At 39.2% G+C, this 23792-nt stretch overlaps 1 long non-coding RNA gene across 1 annotated transcript in view; it reads right to left on the bottom strand.

The window, feature by feature from the left end:
- LOC133249195 (uncharacterized) overlaps positions 1-23792 on the bottom strand; it is a 918569-nt gene that overhangs the window by 858821 nt on the left and 35956 nt on the right. The gene's annotated exons all lie outside the window — the stretch shown is intronic.

Here is a 23792-nt window from a genome sequence, read left to right as displayed (position 1 = left end):
ACAGCCCTGTCAATGCTAGTGTCCCCAGACCTACGTGCATATATTCAGATATAGATAGTCAGAAAGGCTTAGTCTTTTCACTTCAGAGATGCTCTGCTGCACCATGTTAAAAGATGAATTTATTGTACAGCACCTAGCACCAGTACCTGGCATGAGGGTTAATTTAATAATTTCTTGAATATATGAATGAACAAGTGATTGAATGAAGATTTACAAAGAACTATGTATATATTACTGAGCTGCTCCAGTAGCTCAGTTAGTAGAGCATGGGACTGTTAATCCCAGGGTCATGTGTTCAAGCCTAGTGCTGGGTGGTTGCTATCCCAAACTTTTGGGTTTCCCAGGTGGCACTAGTGGTAAAGAACCCACCTGCCAATGCAGGAGATGTAAGAGACATGGGCTGTATATCTGGGTTGGGAAAATCCCCTGGAGGGGGGCACGGAAACCCCCTACAGTATTCTTGCCAGGAGAATCCCATGGACAGAGGAGCCTGGTAGGCTACAGTAGATAGGGTCACAAAGAGTTGGAACCCGACTGAAGTGACTTAGCACACAAACATTGCAGTGACTTTCATAATGCTTAAGTGACTCTGGACTACTTTTACATATCTGTAAGAAAGAAAAAGTAAGTAAAAATGAATTTAGTTATAAATTTAAAATTTTTTCCACTTTTATTTTATAAGCCAGCATTCACATTTCTAGATTTGTTTTAAGCTCATTCTGTCTTGGCAGTCACAGCTGGGATTACCTTCCAAGTGAGTGTGCTTTGGGGAAAAAGTAGGACTGTATTTATTTACTGATGTTTCCCATGCTCCTTGAACTGGGTCTGGCCAATCCTAAATGCTTCACATTTGTTGAATGAATAAATGAAGAACAATAAATAGTGGGAAGTAGTTTGATTTGGGATGTAGCTAAATGAAAAAGTGACATTTTTAAAGACTTTCAGTGACTTTTTAAATGATTTTTCTAGAAAACCTCTTTCAAATATCTTGATTTTTATTTAATCCTTCACTTTGCATTACAGAAACTCCACACATTACTTCTATGTGTCCTTCCAAATGCAGCTGAGCAAAAGCTGCCCCTGGTGAGTTATCAGCTGAGGAATGGACTGCAGAGACAGGCCATTGGAGAACTGGGTGAGTTCTTTTCTTTGTCAGAAGCAAATGTCTCTTTTAGCAACAGAGACAGATGTTATTCTCAATCACCCCTGTCTTCCAAGGGGCTACTGTCCCTCCTGTGTCATGTTAATGAATGATGTTGAATCTATCTCCTTTGCTCATTCTTAGCTATTTTTATTTTCTTTTCATTTAACGTACTGATTGAAGGTGAAAGAGGAGAGTGAAAAAGCTGGCTTAAAACTCAGCATTCATAAAATGAAGATCATGGCACCCAGTCCCATCACTTCATGGCAAATAGATGGGGAAACAATGAAAACAGTGACAGACTTTATTTTCTTGGGCTCCAAAATCACTGCAGATGGTCACTGCAGCCACGAAATTAAAAGACACTTGCTCCTCGGAAGAAAAGCTATGACAAAACTACACAGCACATTAAAAAGTAGAGACGATATTTTGTCAAAGATTCACACCTAGTCAAAACTATGATTTTTCCAGTAGCCATGTATGGATGTGTGAGTTTGACCATAAAGATGGCTGAACACTGAAGAATTGATGCTTTTGAACTGTGGTGTTGGAGAAGACTCTTGAGAGTCCCTTGGACTGAAAGGAGACCAAACCAGTCAATTCTAAAGGAAATCAATCCTGAATATTCACTGGAAGAACTGATAGTGATTCTGAAGTTCCAATACTTTGGCCAGCTGATGCGAAGAACTGACTCATTGGAAAGACCCTGATGCTGGGAAAGATTGAGGGCAGGAGGAGAAGGGGATGACAGAGGATGAGATGGTTGGAGGGCAACACCGACTCAATGGGCATGAGTTTGGGTAAACTCCAGGAGTTGGTGATGGACAAGGAGGCCTGGCGTGCTGCGATTCATGGGGTTGCAAAGAGTCTGACATGACTGAGCGACTGAACTGAACCATGCATTTAAGAATCTAGTCTTATCTCTAATCCCATTAGATTTAAAAATTTTGTCTTTAAAAGGAAGAAAAGATGTAATTAAATAACAAACTAAATTAACTGAGAGTGAACTGAACACTTGTCTGTGTTGGGGTTGGGTGGGGAGTGGTAATATGATATTTTTAGTTTTCTAGGAGGAGGTACAAGAGAAGAGATAAAAATCTAGACAATTGCCCTAATAACTGGCATCAAGCAAAGTTGTCTGACTTTCTTTATAGAATATCAGCCTTATTTACAAGCATAAAGCTTCTCAGCAACCTAGACTCCACTTCAACCAGTGTTGATTTATAAGTTATTTTTATTTGGGAGAAACTGGAGGAGTTCATACTGACTAACTACAATAAGAAACGAGGAGTAGAGGGATAATCTTCATATAATTAAAATACTTATGAGAATAAGGCTCTTCTACTTCCTACAATAAAGTTGGGATTTGTCTCATACCAACTTCTTCTGTGATTCATGATGTTCCCATGATCTGGAGGAGCCAGAGACGTAGTTACAAGATAGCTTGTTTATAAACAGACATTGCTGTGCTAGGATCTTCACTGCTGCTGCTGCTAAGTCGCTTCAGTCGTGTCCGACGCTGTGCGACCCCATGACAGCAGCCCATCAGGCTCCCCCGTCCCTGGGATTCTCCAGGCAAGAACACTGGAGTGAGTTGCCATTTCCTTCTCCAATGCATGAAAGTGAAAAGTGAAAGTGAAGGCGCTCAGTCATGTCCGACTCTTTGCGACCCCATGGACTGCAGCCTACCAGGCTCCTCTGTCCATGGGATTTTCCAGGCAAGAATACTGGAGTGGGATCTTCACAGATGACCCAAATAGAAGAGAAGGTGCAGAACCTGATTTGATAGCCATGAAGCTCCAAATGACATGGGGGATAATAACAATATCATTGTTACACAGAAATAAGACTAGGATCAGAGACTGGATTAATAATAATAAAGTAAGCATTAAAAATAAAGCAAAAAAGAAATGATGAGAAGTGATTCTCACCTTAACAAATGTATGATCTCCTGACCTTAGTTGTATGTGACCATGGTGGTGGATGTTTGGCCAATTCATTCATACATTCAAATATTACTTATTCAGATACTACTATATTTCATTTACCTTTCCAGATACTGGAGATACCATCTCAAAGAATAAGTCAGATAAGCTCCCTATTTTAGAGCATCTTAAACTCTAGTGAGGACAGTTTATGATCAACACAATCTGCTTTGAGGTCTTAAAGGTAAGTAAAGCTTTTGTACCCCAGAAGATCTTTCACCTGGGACTTTACTTTTTCTGACACACAGGAATAGTACTGATGCACACAGAGCAGAGTGGAAATAATAGGGGTGTGAAGATGAAAGCCTCTTCTAGCCAGAGCTCTTGAATCAATTCTGGCAAGCAATCTACTGCTAGTTACCAAAAATTATCTGCACCACCACTCAGAAGTTCATGTTTAACTTCATAGTATCTAATGTATGTCTTCTAAAAACAATACCAGTGACTTAAAAAAGTTATTCACACTTTTAAAAATGCAATCAACTATGAACTATGGGAATATTTTCTGGTTCAACTTCTAAACAGAAGTTTAAGAACATTACAAGGGCCCTGCATTTTCATTCTTCTCATCTCTGACAGTAATATTAAAATAAAGCACAAAGTTAATATCAAACCATTAGCCACTCAATAGCTCCCAGTTTTGAAGTACCCTTTTTCTACTAACAAACTTATTCAGAACAATCAATCTAGGTATAAGAAATGTTGGTGGTATTTCTTTCCTCGTATATCCTTTTTTGAGCATAGTACTTATTGTCCAATATTATAGGTTTTATACCCTTTTATAAGAATGCTTCTGGAATTAATGCAATTTTATAGAGTAGGGGTTTTCACAAGCCTTTAAATACTCTATAATTTATAGAACTTGAATATTAGAATCACTATACTTATAGGCATGTTTTATCAGTACACAGCAGTTACTTGTGAAAGAATATAACATTAAGGATGAAGATGGAAAAAATATTTCTTTAGCATTTGAGGTAAAAAGTCACATGCATTCCAAATTTATCACCTTATATTTTTCAAAGATTTCATGAAATTTCAAACATACTGAAGACAATGTAACATGGTTGCTAAGTAAAATATTTGGCTTTTGATATCAGAAGTATCAAAGCTGGAATTTTGACTCTGTCACTTAGTGATTAAATAGCTTTGATTAACAAAACCTCAGTTTATTCATAAAATTAGGGTGGTAGTATTTATTTCACAGAACTGTGAGGATTAATTTGTAATATTTCTAATGCATTTAAAACCTATTCATGTTTCATAATAAGCAAGTAAATATTTAAGCAAACTCACATACACATATTTTCAATAATCATATTTTAAAAAGAAAAAGTTACTATTACTTGTAATATTCTGAGACTGCAAATATCCAAATTGCCTGTGCACAGAGGCTGCATTTAAAAAATCACTTGTGCTGATCCAATTTCACATCACATCAATGTACAGTGAAATACTGTCTGTCATCTTCAGGGAGAGGCAAGTCTAATACTTATGCTGATTGCATTAGATTCCTAATGTTGCTACTACTTATTATGGATTTAACATCTTAAAACAACATAAATTTATCACCTTATAATTGTAGAGGTCAGAAATCCAAAATCAGCTTCCCTGGGTCGTAGTTGAGGTGTTGGCAGGGGTGCCTCATTCTGGAGGCTCTGAGGACATATCCCATTTCCTTGTCTTCTCAGTTTCTGGTGGCTGCCTATAGTCCTTGGCTTACAGCCTCTTCTTCCATCTTCAAAGCCTATCACTTAATTCTCTGCTTCTGTCATCATACCTTTTTCTCTAACTTAGATTCTTCCTACATCCCTCTCATAAGGACTATGGCCAACTCTTATAAACAAGGATAGTATCCCGTTCTCAAGATCCTTAAATTAATCACATCTACAAACTTTCCTTTGTGATATAAAATAACCTTCACCAGTTCCGGGTATTAGGAAATGGAGATCTGGGGCCTCAGAGCCATTATTCGGCCTACCACACCCACATAAAACATAAAAGAAACTCTCCTATATTGCTGGTGGGAATGCAAATTGGTACAGCCACCATGGAGAACAGTATGGAAGTTCCTTATACAACAAAAACGGAGCTACCATATGCTCCTACAACCTCACTCTTGGGCATATATACAGAGAAGAACATGGTTCTAAAGGATATATCCCTCATGATGTTCATTGCAGCACTGTTTATAATAGCCAAGACATGGAAGCAACCTAAATGTTCATCAACAGAGGAATGGATAAAGAAGATGTATGTGTATATATATATATATACACACACACACACACACACAATGGAATATTACTCATCCATTAAAGAGAATGTAATAATGCCATCTGCAGCACCATGAGTAGACATAGATATTGTCATACTGAATAAAGTAAGAGGAAAAAAAGAGTTGTTGTATGACAGCATTTATATGCAGAATCTAAAAAGAAGTGATACAAATGAATGTATTTACAAAACAGAAACAAAGACTTAGAGTATGAACTTATGGTTATCAGAGGGGAAGGGTGGGGAAAAAGGATAATTAGGGAGTTTTGATCAACATGTAACACTGCTGTACTTAAAATGGATAACCAACAAGGACCTACTGTATAGCACAGGGAACTCTGATCAATATTATACAACAATCTAAATGGGAAAAGAATTTGAAAAAGAATAGATACATGTATAACTGAATCATGTATAAGTTTGCTGTACACCTGAAACTATCAGAATATTGCTGCATTCTGAAACTATCAGAATATTGAGCATGCATGCATGCTCAGTTGCTCAGTCATGTTCAACTCTTTGTGACCTCATGGACAGTAGTCCACCAGGCTCCTCTGTCCATGGAATTCTCCAGGCAAGAATACTGGAGTGGGTTGCCATTTCCTACTCCATAACCACCTATACTCCAATATAAAATAAAAACTTACAAAGTATATATTAAATAACAATTTAAAATCATAATGTAATAACATGTACATAAAATTATTCTGATTGTAGTTCAATCAATTTTCAATCAGAGAAAATTCAGAACCCTATAGTGCCAGAGGAATTTAACGAATGAATATGTTATTATTTATCATGAGTACTGAGTGTCGTCAGTACCTTATAATGGATAAAAACTAGTTTTATTATGTCCTCATCTATTTAGACAAAATAAAACTTTCCATTAGATATTAACTTTGAGTGGAAAAAATATGTGAGAAATAATTTTCTGCAAAACATCAAAAGAAAAAGTGAATGAGTGAAAATTCCTGTCGTGAAAATCACTCAGACTCTTTGCAAACCCATGGACTGCAGCCTGTCAGGCTCCTTTATCCATGGAATTCTCCAGACAAGAATACTAGAGTGGGTTGCCATTTTCTTCTCCAAAATGGATTGTCTGCTCCAAAATGGGTTGCCATTTCCTTTCTCCAAAAGAAAAAAGAAACATCCATTTTCTAGAAGGGCTCATGACATCAGGAAGAGTTTCTGATTTTCCCATATATTCTCTAAACCACCAGTGTTCAGGTGACAGGTGGCAAGATAGTCATAGGAAAGAGGGAAAGAATGCAGAAATTATACACTGTAGCTATATTTTTCTAATAAATGGAATATCAATTACTCCCCAAGGAAGGTACAAAACTCTCCTCCACATCAACATTGAGATTACAAACATCAGTCCACAGCAGAGCCCGTATGAGACTCCGGAAAGACTCCAATCAGAACTGGAGCCCATATGTGACTCAGAACAGACTCTACAGAGCATCCTCTGCTAGCAAACATCTGCTGCTTGGAATGGGATCCCAAGCGGGAGTGAAGATTTAGATGAGTGCCTGGGATCCCTGGGATCTCTTGGCATGACTACAAACACACAGAGGTCACAGGCAGATAGCCTCAGTCAATTTGACTGAGGGGTGTAAGGGCCAAGAAAGATGCTAGCCAAGTAACACTGAATATGAAGTACAAGGGAAGATTCTTTTGCACCAGAGAAAGAATTAGAAGTAAAAACAAAAACAAAAACTTTGACTAGGTTTAAGAAAAATAACTGAGATAAGAAACAACAGCGTGCATTTCAAAATGATATTTGAAGAAAGCTGAGTGCCGAAGAATTGATGCTTTTGAACTGTGGTGTTGGAGAAGACTCTTGAGAGTCCCTTGGACTGCAAGGAGATCCAACCTGTCTATCCTAAAGGAGATCAGTCCTGGGTGTTCATTGGAAGGACTGATGCTGAGCTGAAATTCCAATACTTTGGCCACCTCATGTAAAGAGCTGACTCATTTGAAAAGACCCTGATGCTGGGAAGGATTGGGGTCAGGAGGAGAAGGGGACGACAGAGGATGTGATGATTGGATGGCATCACCAACTTGATGGACATGAGTTTGGGTAAACTCCAGGAGTTGGTAATGGACAGGGAGGCCTGGTGTGCTGCAATTCATGGGGTCGCAAAAAGTTGGAAATGACTGAGCAACTGAACTTAACTGAAACAGAATATCTGAAATTAATTTCGCAAAAATAAATGACATTTTCAACATGGATTTAGCTTTAGGGACATAAAAATATTGCAAAGGCAGTGTACACTGATTGGACTCTTGACAAATGAGAATTGGGAGACCTGGTTAATATAAGCAGCTTATCATTTACCCAGATATCATTATGGAAAAATGTCAGAGAATAAGATCATCAGATTATAAAACAGGTTATAGTTAGCTTCATATTACTAATATCATCCCAAGAAAGTTAAACCTATTTTCTGGATATTAAAACAAGGTTAGCATAGTTTATGAAATAGATAATGCTTTTGAGTAGTATTTGTTATTTCAAAACTAGCTTTTTCTGAGTATATGGGGTATTCAGCAGCCAGATATTTAAAAATTAAATAAGCAGGGACATGTACCAGAAGCTCCAAAGGTCCTTTAATCTTTTCCCAAGTATTTTATAGCAATAACACTTTTCTTTAAAGTATTTGGAGGAAGATATGTAAATATATTCTGATACTTCAATCCATTTAAGAAAGGAATTTATCTAATTACTCTACAAAACCTAACCTCAGACAACAAAAACAAAGATTTTTGGTTTCTCTTGGGGATTCAGAGTGACCACTGCTAACACAATAGGTGAATTTAAAAGGAAGGCAATTTCATTCCTTTGCACCCAACTGTTACAAAACGTTTGGAAGATGTGGGCATCTGCATTGTGCCTTTAAGCATTCTATTAACTCCAGTGATGTGCGGATGTGTTATCACATATTCATCAGTTCTACCAAGAAATGATGTTTGGGGAAGAATTCATTCTTTCTCTCATTTGCCACTGTTTTCAATATTCTTTTCTGATGTATTTAAAAGCTTTGAACTTCATCAGACCTGTCTGAAGTGAAATCCTTCAATCAAGTTACTACTTCTGATACATACCAAGATACATACTTTAGCTGCTGCTTCTATGGAGAAGAAAGAGTCTCTCTGAAGTTCTTATTTCTGGTACACTGTAAGTAAATTATGGAAGTCCATAGTCTATGCATTGTGAATATACAGTTTAACCAGCTGTACCAGCCACAGAACATTCAAATTATTTATGCTGCAATTTCAATGTACTAGTTGTGCTTTGAAATAAATAAGGGGCCATCTAGAGCTTCATTTTTCTTCCTATAGCGAGATCATAGCTATAATAATGTCTGTTTTTTTCTTTCTTAATAGCTTCACAGGTACAAATAGTACTACAACATAGGTGCTTACATTGTAGCTGGAAGTCCCTCTCTCTGGGAGACACAAGCCACTAGAAAAGTGACAGATTGTTCCTCTCACTCAAAATGTCAAACTTTCTGTCAGTGGAACCCAAGAATCTGGATATTTAGCTATTATACAGGTATTTGTGATTCACACCAAAATCTGAGAACCATTGATAAAGACTTTAATTAAAGATGGCATTAGTTCAGAGAGTGGCATATTTTAGCAGCCAATATCAGCAGGATCCCAGGACCATCCATGTGATCAGCATCCCAGAACCATCCATGTGATCAGCATCCCAGGCAGATATGAGGTATCAATTGCTGTACCATACACCCCAGGTCAACTCATTAACTGTCCTGTGTGGTCATTACTGAGAGCATCATAATGAAGACTTTGTGACCCAGCAGAACCCCTGGCTTTCCTCTCAATGGCTTTTTCTTACAAGATAAAACTCCCAGCTTTATCCAAATGGGAAAAATAAAATCTTTTTTTTTTTTTTTTCAAGTTTTGCAATATGTTTAACACAGCAGATGCCCACTTGCCATACTTCCAGGGTCAGAAGGCTTCTCAGACATCTGGTCCCCTGCTGAAGGAGAAGAAGAGGAGTTCTTAGTCTCTAGAGAATCCATAACAAACATTTCTGGCATTTGTCGATCTTTATGTTTCTATTATTTATTTATTTTATTTTTTTAAAACTTTAAAACAGCTTGGGGAAGAAGGTTTGAAAGAAAAAGTAGAATACCTTTGTTAAAGCTATGGCAAAACTACTCAGGTCAAACTACAGGCAGGGAACAAAGCCCCACCCATCAGCAGATAATTGGATTAAAGATTTACTGGGTGTGGCCCTGCCACCAGAGCAAGACCTAGATTCCCACAGCCAGTTCCTCCCACCAGGAAGCTTCCACAAGCTTCTTCTTCTTCTTCTTTTTAATTTATTTATTTTAATTGGAGACTAATTACTTTACAATATTGTATTGGTTTTGCCATATGTCAACATGAGTCCACCACGGGTGTACACGTGTTCCCAATCCTGAACCCCTCTCCCATCTCCCTCCCCATACCATCCCTCTGGGTCATTCCAGTGCACCAGCCCCAAGCATCCTGTATCCTGCATCCTGCATCCAACCTGGACTGGCGATTCGTTTCTTATATGATATTATACATGTTTCAATGACATTCTCCCAGATCATCCCACCCTCCATCTCCCACAGAGTCCAAAAGACTGTTCTATACATCTGTGTCTTTTTTGCTGTCTCGCATACAGGGTTATCATTACGATCTTTCTAAATTCCATATATATGCATTAGTATACTGTATTGGTGTTTTTCTTTCTGGCTTGCTTCACTCTGTATAATTGGCTCCAGTTTCATCCACCTCATTAGAATTGATTCAAATGTATTCTTTTTAATGGCTGAGTAATACTCCATTGTGTATATGTACCACAGCTTTCTTATCCATTCATCTGCTGATGGACACCTAGGTTGCTTCCATGTCCTGGCTACTATAAACAGTGCTGCGATAAACATTGGGGTACACGTGTCTCTTTCAATTCTGGTTTCCTAGCAAGGTTCTTATCTTCATCCATCAGAGGGCAGACAGAATGAAAACCACAATCACAGGAAACTAAGCAAACTGATCACATGGATCACAGCCTTGTTTAACACAAGGAAACTATGAGCTATGTCGTGTAGGGACACCCAAGACAGATGGGTCATGATGGAGAGTTCTGACAAAGTGTGGTCCAGTGAAGAAGGGAAAGGCAAACCACTTCAGCATTCTTGCTATGAGAACTGCATGAAACGTTTGAAAAGGCAAAAAGATATGACACTGAAAGATGAACTCCCCATATTGGTAGGTGCCCAATATGCTACTGAAGAAGAGCAGAGAAAAAGCTCCAGAAGGAATGAAGAGTCTGAGGCAAAGCTGAAACAATGCCCAGTTGTGGATGTGTCTGGCGATGAAAGTAAAGTTCAATGCTGTAAAAGACAATATTGCACATGAACCTGGAATTTTAGGTCCATGAATCAAGGTGATTTGGAAGTGGTCAAACAGGAGATGGCAAGAGTGAACACTGACATTTTAGGAATTAGTGAACTAAAATGGATCAGAATGGATGAATTTAATTCAGATAACCATTGTATCTACTACTTTGGGCAAGAATCCCTTAGATGAAATGGAGTAACCCTTATAATCAACAAAAAGAGTCTCAAGTACAGTACTCGAGTAAATCTCAAAAACGACAGAATGATCTCTGTTTGCTACCAAAGCAAACCATTCAATATCACAGTAATCCAAGTATATGCTCCAACGACTAATTCTGAAGAAGCTGAATGGTTCTATGAAAACCTACAAGAACTTCTAGAACTAATATCTAACAATGATGTCCATTTTATCATACGGGACCAGAATGCAAAGCTAGGAAGTCAAGAGATACCTGGAATAAAAGGCAAGTTTGGTCTTGGAGTACAAGATAAAGCAGGTCAAAGGCTAACAAAGTTTTGCCGAGAGAACACACTGATCATAGCAAACACTTTCTTCCAATACCACAAGAGACGAATCTACACATGGACATCACCAGATTATCAATACCAAAATCAGATTGATTATATTCTATGGAACTGAAGATGGAGAAGCTCAGTCAGCCAAAGCAAGACCAGAAGCTGACTATTGCATTGATCACGAACTCCTTGTTGCAAGATTCAGATTTAGATAGAAGAAAGTAGGGAAAACCACTAGGCCATTCTGGTATGACCTAAAGCAAAATACCTTACAATTATACAGTGGAAGTTACAAATAGATTCAAGGGATTAGATCTAACAGACACAGTGCCTGAAGTAATATGAATAGAGGTTCATAGCACTGTGCAGGAGGTGGTGATCAAAACCATCCCCAAGAAAAAGAAATGCCAAAAGGCAAATGGTTGCCTGAGGAGGCCATACAAATATATGAGTAAAGAAGAGAAGGGAAAGGCAAAGGAGAAAAGGAAAGATATACCCATTTGAATGTGGAGTTCCAAAGAAGGGCAAGGAGAGATAAGAAAGCCTTGTAAAGTGATCAGTGCAAACAAATAGAGGAAAACAGTAAGATGGGAAAGACTAGAGAACTCTTCAAGAAAATCAGAGACACCAAGGGAACATATCATGCACAGATGGCCACAATAAATACAGAAATGGTATGGTACCAAAGCAGAAAATATTAAGAAGTGACAAGAATACACAGAACTATAAAAAAAAGAAATAAGATCTAATGACTCAGATAAACCCGATGCTGTGATCACTCACCTAGAGCCAGACATGCTGGAATGTGAAGTCAAGAGGTCCTTAGGAAGCATCAGTATGAACAAAGCTAGTGGAGGTGATGGAATTCCAGGTGAGCTATTTAAAATCCTAAAAGAAGATGATATGAAAGTGCTGCACTCAATAGGACAACATATTTGGAAAACTCAGCAGTAGCCATTGGACTGGAAAAAATCAGTATCCATTCCAGTCCCAAAGAAGGGCAAGACCAAAGAATGTTCAAACTACTGCCCAACTGTACTCATTTAACATGCTAGCAAAGTAATGCTCAAAATTCTCCAAGCTAGGCTTCAGCAGTATGTAAACTGAGAGATCCCAGATGTTCAAGATGGATTTAGAAAAGGCAGAGGAACCAGAGATCAAATTGCCAACATCCACTAGATTAGAAAAAGCAAGAGAATTGCAGAATAAACATCTATTTCTGCTTCGTTGACTATGCTGAAGCCTTTGACTGTGTGGATCATAACAAACGGTTGAAATTCTTCTGGAGATGGGAATACCAGACCACCTACCTGCCTTCTGAGAAACCTGTATGTAGGTCAAGTAGCAACAGTTAGAACCAGACTTGGAACAATGGACTCATTCCAAACTGGGAAAAGAGTACATCAAGGCTGTATACTGTCACCCTGTTATTTAACTATATGCAGAGTACATCCTGAGAAATGTCGGATTGGATGAAGCACAAGCTAGAATCCCAATTGCTGGGAGAAATATTAACAACCTCAGATATGCAGATGACACCACCCTTATGGCAGAAAGTGAAGAGGAACTAAAGAGCCTCTTATTGAATGTGAAAGAGAAGAGTAAAAAAGCTGGCATAAAACTCAACATTCAAAAAACTAAGACCATGGCATTCAGTCCCATCACTTCACGGCAAATAGATGAAATAGTGAAATAATTGACTGATTTTATTTTCTTGGGCTCTAAATCACTGCAGATGGGGACTGCAGTCATGAAATTAAAAGACATTTTCTGCTTGGATGAAAAGCTATGCCTAACCTAGGCAGCATATTAAAAGGCAGAGACATTAATTTGCTGACAAAGATCCGTCTAGTCAAAGCTACGTTTTTTCCAGTAGCCAGGTATTGATGTAAGAGTTGGTCCATAAAGAAGGCTGAGCACTAAAGAATTGATGCTTCTGAGCTTTGGTGTTGCAGAAGACTCTTGAGAATCCCTTGGACTGCAAGGAGATCCAACCAGTCCATCCTAAAGGAAATCAGTCCTGAATATTCATTGGAAGGACTGATGCTGAAGCTGAAGTTCCAATTCTTTGGCCACCTAATGTGAAGAGTTGACCCATTAGAAAAGACTTTGTTGCTGGGAAATATTGAAGGCAAGAGGAGAAGAGGGGCAACGGAGGATGAAATGGTTGGATGGCATCACCAACTCAATGGACGTGAGTTTGAGCAAGTTCTGGGAGATGGTGGAGGTCAGGGAAGCCTGGCATGCTGCAGTCCATGGAGTCTCAAAGAGTCAGATACAACTGAGTAGCTGAACAACAATTGTGATAGTGGAGATTTTATATTGTTTAGAATATTTCACAGAAGACATTCAGAAATTATAACCAGTTAGACATGATTTCATACCTGATATAAAATTTCCTTTTATTGTTTTGCCAACAAAGGTTCGTCTAGTCAAGGCTATGGTTTTTCCTGTGGTCATGTATGGATGTGAGAATTGGACTGTGAAGAAGGCTTCACACCGAAGAATTGATGCTTTTGAACCGTGGTGTTGGAGAAGACTCTTGAGAGTCCCTTGGACTGCAAGGAGATCCAACCAGTCCATTCTGAAGGAGATCAGCCCTGGGATTTCTTTGGAAGGAATGATGCTAAAGCTGAAACTCCAGTACTTTGGCCACCTCATGCGAAGAGTTGACTCATTGGAAAAGACTCTGATGCTGGGAGGGATTGGGGGCAGGAGGAGAAGGGGACGACAGAGGATGAGATGGCTGGATGGCATCACTGACTCAATGGCCGTGAGTCTCAGTGAACTCCAGGAGTTAGTGATGGACAGGGAGGCCTGGCATGCTGCGATTCATGGGGTCGCAAAGAGTTGGACACGACTGAACGACTGAACTGAACTGAACTGAATGGTTTTAACCAAAAATGCCTTAGTTTATTTTCAAAAATCACTAGAGCATCTATCAAAAATTTCTCCCAACTTTATCCTTAAAATGTTCATTGGATGAATTATATTAATAGGTAATACAAAAGTAAACTTTCATTATACCCATAGAAATAATCCCATTTTTTTCATAATACCCTTAACTGTTTCAATATACCCATATATGTTGTTTCTTTATATTTTGTTCTGAGTTTTAACACCAATAGTCATTATATAGAAATATCCAATTTATTGACCTGTAGTTGTTTATAGTCATCTCACGTTCCAGAAGTAATTCTGTGGTGTCAATTTTAATTTTTTAAATTTTTTATTTTGAGTCTTCTCTCTTATTTTCTTGATTAGCAGAATCAGAACTTCAGATATCACATTACTCACAAAAAATAACTTAAAATGGATTAAAGGCTGAAATGTAAGAGATCTGAAAATATAAAATAGAAGAAAACACAGGAGAAAAGCTCTTGGCATTGGTCTTGGCAAGAATTTTAACTGTGAAACCAAAAGTTGCTGTTGTTGATGTTGTTCAGTCATCCAGTCATGTCTGACTCTTGCTACCCTTTGGACTTCAGCATGCCAGGCCTCCCTGTCCTTCACCGTCTCCTGGACTTTGCCCAAGTTCATGTTCCTTGCATTGGTGTTGCTGTCCAGCCATCTCATCCTCTGATGGCCTCTTCTCCTTCCACTCTCGTCTCAATCTTTCCCAGCATCAGAGACTTTTCCAATGAGTAGTCTGTGTGAATCAAATGACCAAAATACTGGAGCTTCAGCTTCAGCATCAGTCCTTCCATTGAATATTCAGGGTTGATCTACCTCAAGATTGACTGGTTTGTTGTCAAACTTTGCTGTCAATCTTTGTTGTCCAAGGGACTTTCAGGAGTCCTCTCCAGAACAGTTCAAAGGCACCAATTTTTTGGCATTCTGCCTTCTTTACGGTCCAGCTCTCACAACCATACATGTCCACTGGGAAGACCATAGCCTTTACTATATGGACCTTTGTCAGCAGAGCAATGTCTCTGATTTTCAACACACCGACTAGGTTTGTTATCACTTTTCCATCAAGAAGCAATCGCCTTCTGATTTCATGGATGCAGTCACCATCTGCAGTGATTTTGGGCCCCAAAATAAGAAATCAGTCACTCCTTCCACCCTTTCCCCTTCTATTTACCAAGCAGTAGTGGGACCAGAAGCCATGGTCTTTTTTTTTTTTTTTTTTTTTTAGTTTTAAGCCAGCTCTTTCACTCTCCTCCTTCATCCTCATCAAGAGGCTCTTTAGTTTCTCTTTGATTTCTTCCATTAGAGTGGTATCTGAGGTTGTTGATGTTTCTCCCACATATCTTGATTCCAGCTTACAACTCATCCAGCCTTGCATTTCTCATGATGTGCTCAGCATACCTGTTAAACAAACAGGGTGACAATAGACAGCCCTGTTATAATCCTTTATCGATCTTTAATCTATCAGTTGTTCCATACAGGGTTCTAAATGTTGCTTCTTGACCCGCATATAGGTTTCTCAGGAGACAGGTAAGATGGTCTGGTATTCCCATCTCTAAGAGCTTTCCACAGTTTGTCATGATCCACACAGTCAAAGGCTTTAGCATAGTCGATTCAACAGAGATAGATATTTGTCTTTTTTTTTTCCTGAAATTCCCTTGCTTTCTCTATAATCCAGTGAATGTTGGCAATTTGATCCAAACTGATCCAATTAGTTCCTATTCCTTTTCTAAACACAGCTTGGACATCTGGAAGTTCTTGTTTCAATAATGCTGAAGCCTAGCATGCAAGATTTTACACATGATCTTCCTAGCATTGAAAATTAGTGCAACTGTCTGATGCTTAGTACATTCTTTGGTTACACTCTTCTTGGGGATTGGGATGAGGATTGACCTTTTCCAGTCCTGTGTCCACTGTTGGGTCTTCCAGATTTGTTGACATATGACTGCAAAACTTTGATGGCAGCCTCCTTTAGGGATCTGAATAGTTCTGCTGGAATGTCATCACATCCACTAGCTTAATTAGCAGCATTGCTTCTTAAGACCCACTTGATTTTGCACTCCAGAATGTCTTGCTATGGGTGACTAACTACACCATCATAGTAATCTGTAGATCTTCAGTAATCTGAAGATCTTCTTCTTCTTCTTTTTTTATACAGTTCTTCTGTGTATTCTTTCCATCTCTTCTTGATCTCTTCAGCATCTACTAGGTCTCTACAGTTTCTGTCCTTCAATGTGCCCATCTTTGGGAGAAATGTTCCCTTGATATTTCCAATTTTCCTGAAGAGATCTCTAGTCATTCCTCTCCTGTTGTTTTCTTCTAGTTTTATGCACTGTTTATTGAAGAAGACCTTCTTGTCTCTTCTAGCTATTCTTTGAAACTCTGCATTTAATTGGATGTACCTTTCCCTCTCATGGGGCTTCCCTGGTGGCTCAGATGGTAAAGTATCTGCTTGCAATGCGGGAGACTTAGGTTCGATTCCTGGCTCAGGAAGATCCCCTGGAGAAGGAAATAGCAATCCACTCCAGCACTCTTGCCTGGAAAATCCCACGGATGGAGGAGCCTGATAGGCTAGAGTCCATGGGGTCGCAAAGAGCCGGATACGACTGAGTGACTTCACTTTCCCTCTCTCCCTTGCTTTTCACTTTACTTTTTTCTGCTATTCATAGTGACACCTCACACAATCACTTTGCCTTCTTGAAGCTAATCTGTTATACGAAAACCTAGAAGACCTCCTAGAGCTAACACCTAAAAAAGATGTATTCATCATTAGGGATTGAAATGCATAAGTAGGAACTCAAGATATACCTGGAGTAACAGGCACATTTGGCCTTGGAAATCTAAATGAAGCAGGGCAAAGGCTAACTGAATTTTGCCAATAGAATGCACTAGTCATAGAAAATACCTTTTTCAACAACATAAGAGATGACTTTATACATGGATATCACCAAATGGTCAATACCAAAATCAAATTGATTACAGTCTTTGTAGCCGAAGATGGAGAAACTGTATACAGTCAACAAAAACAATACCTGGAACTGACTATGGCTCAGATCATCAGCTTCTCATAGCAAGATTCAGGCTTAAAAAAAAAAAAAAAAAAAAAAAAAAAACGGAAAAAGCCTAGGCCAGCCAGGTATGACTTAAATCAAATCCAGTATGAATTTTCAGTAGAGGCAATGAACAGATTCAAGGGGCTATATCTAGATAATAGTGTCCTTGAAAAACTGTGGTCTGTGGTCTGTAATACTGTACAGAAGGCAGCTAACAACACCATCCAAAACAAACCAAAAATACAAGCAACAAAAGCAAAAACCAGTGGGATTACAATTAAACTAAAAAGCTTCTGCTCAACAAAGGAAATAACAAATTGAATGTACAGAACAGCATCCTATGAAACAGAGATATTTGTAAACCGACTATCCTACAAGGTGTTAATATCCAAAATATGTAAGACACTCATAGAACTTAACAATACTAATAATAATCCAATTTTAAAAATAGGCAGAGAAGAATAGACATTTTCCCAAAGAAAACATACAAATGACCATTCAGTTCAGTTCAGTCATTCAATCATATCCAACTCTTTGTGACTCTATGGACTGCAGCATTCCAGGCTTCCCATTCCACCAAAAACTCCCAGAGCTTGTTCAAACTCAATGTTCATTGAGCCAGTGATGCCAAACAACCATTTCATCCTCTGTCATCCCCTTCTCCTCCCACCTTCAATCTTTCCCAGCATCAGGGTCTTTCCGAATGAGTCATTTCTTCACATCAGGTGGCCAAAGTATTGGAGTTTCGGATTCAACATCAGTCCTTCCAATGAATATTCAGGACCAATTTCCTTTAGGATTGACTGGTTTGATCTCTTTGCAGTCCAAGGGATTCTCAAGAGGCTTCTACAACACCACAGTTCAGAAGCAATTCTTCAGCACTCAGCTGTCTTTACAGTGCATTTCTCACATCCATATATGATTACTGGAAAAACCATACCTTTGACTGTATGGACCTTTGTTGGCAAAGTAATGTCTCTGCTTTTTTAATATGCTGTCTATGTTAGTCATAGCTTTTCTTCCAAGGAGCAAGTGTCTTTTAATTTCATGACTGCAGTCACCATCTGTAGTGATTTTGGAGACCAAGAAAATAAAGTCTGTCACTGTTTTCACTATTTCCCCATCTATTTGCCATAAAGTGGTGGGATCAAATGTCATGATCTTAGGTTTTTGAATGTTGAGTTTTAAGCCACTTTTTTCACTCTCTTCTTTCAAGTTCATCAAGAGGCTCTTTAGTTCCTCTTCACTTTCTGCCATAAGGGTGGTGTTATCGGCATATCTGAAGTTATTGATATTTCTCCTGGCAAAAGATGCTTAACCTCACTAATCACCAGGAAAAAGCAAATTAAAATCCTAATGAAATAGCAACTCATACTTCTTAGGATTTCTGTTATAAAGAAAGCAAGAGACAGAAACTACTGGCATAGATGTGGAGAAAAGGGAACTCCTTATTGCCAAATTCAGACATAAATTGAAGAAAGCAGGGAAAATCACTAGACCATTCAGGTATGACCTAAATCAAATCCCTTACAATTATACAGTGGAAGTAACAAATAAGTTCAAGAGATTAAATCTGACAGACAGAGTGCCTGAAGGACTATGGATCGAGGTTCATATCATTTTACAGGAGATCAAGACCATCCCCAAGAATAAGAAATGCAACAGGCAAAATGGTTGTCTGAGGAGGCCTTACAAATAGCTATGAAAAGAAGAGAAGCAAAAGGCAAAGGAGGAAAGAAAAGATATACCCATTTGAATGCAGAGTACCAAAGAATAGCAAGGAGAGATAAGAAAGCCCTCCTCACTGATCAATGCAAAGAAATAGAGGAAAACAGTAGAATGGATAAGATTAGAGATCTCTTCAAAAATTAGAGATACCAAGAGAATTTTTTCATGAAAAGATGAGCACAATAAAGGACAGAAATGGTATGGACCTAACTGAAGCAAAAGATATTAAGAAGAGATGGCAAGAGTACACAGAAGAACTATACAAAAAAGATCTTCATGACCCAGATAATCACGATGGTGTGATCACTCATCTAGAGCCAGACATCCTGGAATGTGAAGTCAAGTGGGCCTTAGGAAGCATCACTATCACACAACTGCACTCATCTCACATACTAGTTAAGTAATGCTCAAAATTCTCCAAGCCAGGCTTCAACAGTTCACCCACAATGAACTTCCAGATGTTCAAGCTGGTTTTAGAAAAGGCAGAGGAGCCAGAGACAAATTGCCAACATTCACTGGATCATGGAAAAAGCAAAAAAGTTCCAGAAAAAAAATCCACTTCTGCTTTATTGACTATGCCAAAGCCTTTGACTGGGTGGATCAAAACAAACTGTGAAAAATTCTTAAAGAGATGAGAATAACAGACCATCTGACTTGCCTCCTGAAAAATCTGTATACAGGTCATGAAGCGACAGTTAGAACCGGACATGGAACAACAGACTGGTTCCAAATTGGGAAAGAAATACGTCAAGGCTGTATATTGTCACTCTGCTTATTTAACTTAGATTCAGAGTACATCATGAGAAATGCTGGACTGGATGTAGCACAAGCTGGAATCAAGATTGCTGAGAAAAATATCAATAACCTCAGATATGCAGGTGACACCAATCTTATGGCAGAAAGTGAAGAAAAACTAAAGAATCTCTTGATGAAAGTGAAAGAGGGGAGTGAAAAAGTTGGCTTAAAACTCACCATTCGGAAAACTAAGATCATGGCATCTGGTCCCATCACTTCATGGCAAATAGATGGAGAAACAGTGACAGACTATTTTTGGGGGCTCCAAAATCACTGCAGATGGTGACTGCAGCCATGAAATTAGTAAAAGGCTTGCTCCTTGAAAGGAAAACTATGACCAACCTAGATAACATATTAAAAAGCAGAGACACCATCTAGTCAAAGCTATGGTTTTTCCAGTAGTCATGTACAGATGTGAGATTTGGACCATAAGGAAAGCTGAGAACCGAAGAATTGATGCTTTAGAATTGTGGTATTGGAGAAGACTCTTGAGAGTCTCTTGGACAGCAAGGAGATCCAATCAGTCCATCCTAAAGGAAATCAGTCCTGAATATTTATTGGAAGGATTGATACTGAAGCTGCAGTTCCATCTTTGGCCACCTGTTAGGAAGAACTGACTCCTTGGAAAAGACCCTGATGCTGGAAAATATTGAAGGTGAGAGGAGAAAGGGATAACAGAGGTTGAGATGGTTGGATGGCATCACCGACTCACTGGAAATGAATTTGAGTAAACTCCGGGAGTTGGTGATGGACAGAGAGGCCTGGCGTGTGGCATTCCATGGGGTCACAAAGAGTCAGACATGACTGAGGGACTGAAAGGAACTGAACTGATACTATTGGTGAGAATGTAAACTGATAAGAGTCATTATGTAAAACACTATGTAGGGTCCTCAGAAAATTAAAAATAGGAAGGGAAGGAGTCAAGATGGTGGAATAGAAGAATGTGGAATACACTTTTCTTCACAGGTACATCAAGAATACATGTAAAAATTAACCATACTCATAGAGCACCTGCTGAACACTAGCAGAAGACTCAGACACCTAAAAGGACAAGATGAACCCCCATGCAATTGGGTAGGACAAAAGAAGGACAAAAAGGAAGAAGAAAATAGGAAATGGGAAGGGACCAGCTCCATTTGTAGGGAACTGAAGGTGAGGCAAGTTTCCTGTACTCAGGAAAGCTCATTCACAGTACGGACATCAGCTGGGGAAGAAAGGGAACTTTGGAGGACTGTAGGGGAACACAGCATGCAGTCTGTGGAAGGCAGGACAAAGTAAGAAATGTGCACATGATCTGTGTCATTGCCCTGCACACCCCCGCTGGAGTTATGTGTCTCTGCATGTATCGGGGTTGGTGGGGGGAAGGGGCAGGTCCTGAAAAGTGAGATTTGGAGTATAGACCCTGGGTAGGGGCAGCTACTGTCTTTAAAGAGACAGGACTAAGGAACTATACAACCAGAGAAATTTCTGAAGGAGCATGAGACACTATAGAACCAGGATAACATTGTTGAGTCATGTGAAAGCAATATGGTCACCATTGTAAACCCCTTCCCTGCCCACTGACACTGGGAAGGGCTCTGACCTGAGCAGTCTTGTCCACCCCTCAAACTAAAGCCTCCTCCACTCATATTGGCTCTGGGGTTCTGAGCACTGCCACCAAAAACACTCTTTAGAATCATCTCTTGGTGCTCCAGCCTGAGACAGGAAGCTGCCAATGCCTGTGGGGACTGAGTGCTAAAGCATGGGATTAGGAGAACATATCCAGGGAGATGGTCTATTGGCTTCACAGAGAAAACTTGAGTGGACAGGAGTGAGGGGCTCCATGGCCAGGGATGCTCCTAGAGGATATGTCATCTGTCTAGGAAATAAGGCACCATTGATGAGTGGTGTGCAAGGGGTGGAACTACCACTGCAACCCCCTTCCCCACCCACAAGTCCTGCTTCCATGGGCACTGGGACGGGTTCCCACTAAGGTAAGTGTGTCTTAGTCTGTTGCATCTTTCTACTTATCTCTGCCACCACAGATGCTTCACACATGCCCCAGTTGAAAAGTGAAAGTGAAAGTCACTCAATCATGTCCGACTCTTTGTAACCCCATGGACTATACAGTCTATGGAATTCTCCAGGCCAGAATACTGGAGTGGGTAGCCTTTCCCTTCTCTAGGGGATCTCCCCAACCCAGGGATCGAAACCGGTTCTCCTGCATTGCAGGTGGATTCTTTACCAGCTGAGCCACAGGGAAGGCCCCAGTTGTGGCTACCTTTTATATTCCTGGCCTATGCATGTAAGTGCCCTAATCATCTTGAGAGACTCAATTAGTTGCTTCTTTTACTTATTTTGCTTCTCGCCTGGGTGGGGAACATACCCCACACACAGATTGGGTCAAACCAAAGCTGAGCCCCAGGGGTTATGCAACTAAGGAGGAGAAATGGAGATCTCTCCATGCAATTTTTCAAGCAGCAGATTAAATCCTCATGATCTGTTTAGCAAACTGCATCAGTGGAACATGTTAAAGGACAAGGAGTGCTTCCAAAACTGAGACCAATCTAGCTTTGGCAGTTGTAGAATTTGGGGGCAGGTATACACAGGAGTTAGGCCAAGTCAGAATATAATCTGTCCCTACAATGCCTACAGTTGGTCCAGAGACCTACCTAGAGGTATTAGACAATCACCTGAGGAGGCAGAGGTTGACTATAGATCACTGTGGAGGCAAGAAACAGAGATAGTGGATGTCCAGGGGAAAATATTGTTACTATTATTTTTTTTCCTCTTCTTTCTTTTCATTTTCCGTTTAATTTTGTTCTGTTGTTTGTTTTTGTATTTTCTTACTTTTTTTTTTTTTCCATTTCTTTTTGGTTTAGATTTGTTTTTGTTTAATTTTCAATATGTTTTGTTTATTTTTCTTGTTATTTTTTGTTGTTTTGTGTTTTTGTTCTGTTTCACTATTTACATTATTGTGTGCTTGTTTAATATTTTCTTTGAGTTTTTTGAGTTTGCTTTCTGTTTATGTTGTTTTTATTGTTTTTGTGTTTGGGTTCTTTTTTTTTTTTTAAGTTGTTCTCTTGATTTTTGTTCTCTATTTTTTTTTTTTAACTTCTCTTTTCTTTGGCTCTGCTTTCATCATTTGTCTTGCCTTTTTTTTTTTTTTTTTCCATTCTGGACATGCTGCTCAGTTTGCAGGGCCTTGGTTCCCTGGCCAGTTGTTGGGCCTGAGCTTCTGCGGTAATAGTTCTGAATCCCAAGATGTTGGAACACAAGAGAATCCTCAGTTCCAGGGAATGTTAATCAACATGAGCTCTGGAGGTCTCCATTGCTACATCAAGATCGAGCTCACCTAACTGCCTTCAGGTTCCTGTGCTGGGTGCCCTGATAACTAACTAGCAAGACAAGAACACAGCCTTACCCATTAGAAGACAGACTGCCTAAAATTGCACTAAGCTCACAGACACTCCAAAACATACCACCTGACTCAGCCTTGCCCATTAGAGAGACAAGATTTAGCTCCACCCACTGGTCCCTACACAAATAAACCTACACAAGCCCCTGGGCCAACTTCACCCACCAAAGGCAGAAGCAAGAGGAACTATGACCCAGTTGCCTAAAGAAAGGAGAATACAAGCACAGTAAGATAGACAAAATTACATGACAGAGAAGTATCCAACAGACAATGAAGCAAGGTAAAAATCCACAAGACCAAGTAAATGAAAAGTATACAGGCAACCTACCTGAAAAAGAATTCAGAGTAATGATAGCTAAGATGATTTAAGATCTTAGAAACAGAATAGAGCCATGAATGGAGAAAATACAAGAAATATCTAACAAGGATGTAGAACTAAAGAATAAACAATGATGAACAACACAATAACTAAAATGAAAAATACACTGGAATAACTGAAGCAGGAAAAAAAATAAGATGGAAGTCAGGATGGTAGAAATAACTGCCACAAAGCAGAATAAAGAGAAAAAATGCAAAGGTAAGAGG

Source organism: Bos javanicus, chromosome 6 (genome assembly GCF_032452875.1).
Source record: "Bos javanicus breed banteng chromosome 6, ARS-OSU_banteng_1.0, whole genome shotgun sequence".
In the NCBI taxonomy this organism is placed as follows: Eukaryota; Metazoa; Chordata; class Mammalia; order Artiodactyla; family Bovidae; genus Bos; species Bos javanicus.
This window is presented reverse-complemented; position numbering and strand designations above follow the sequence as displayed.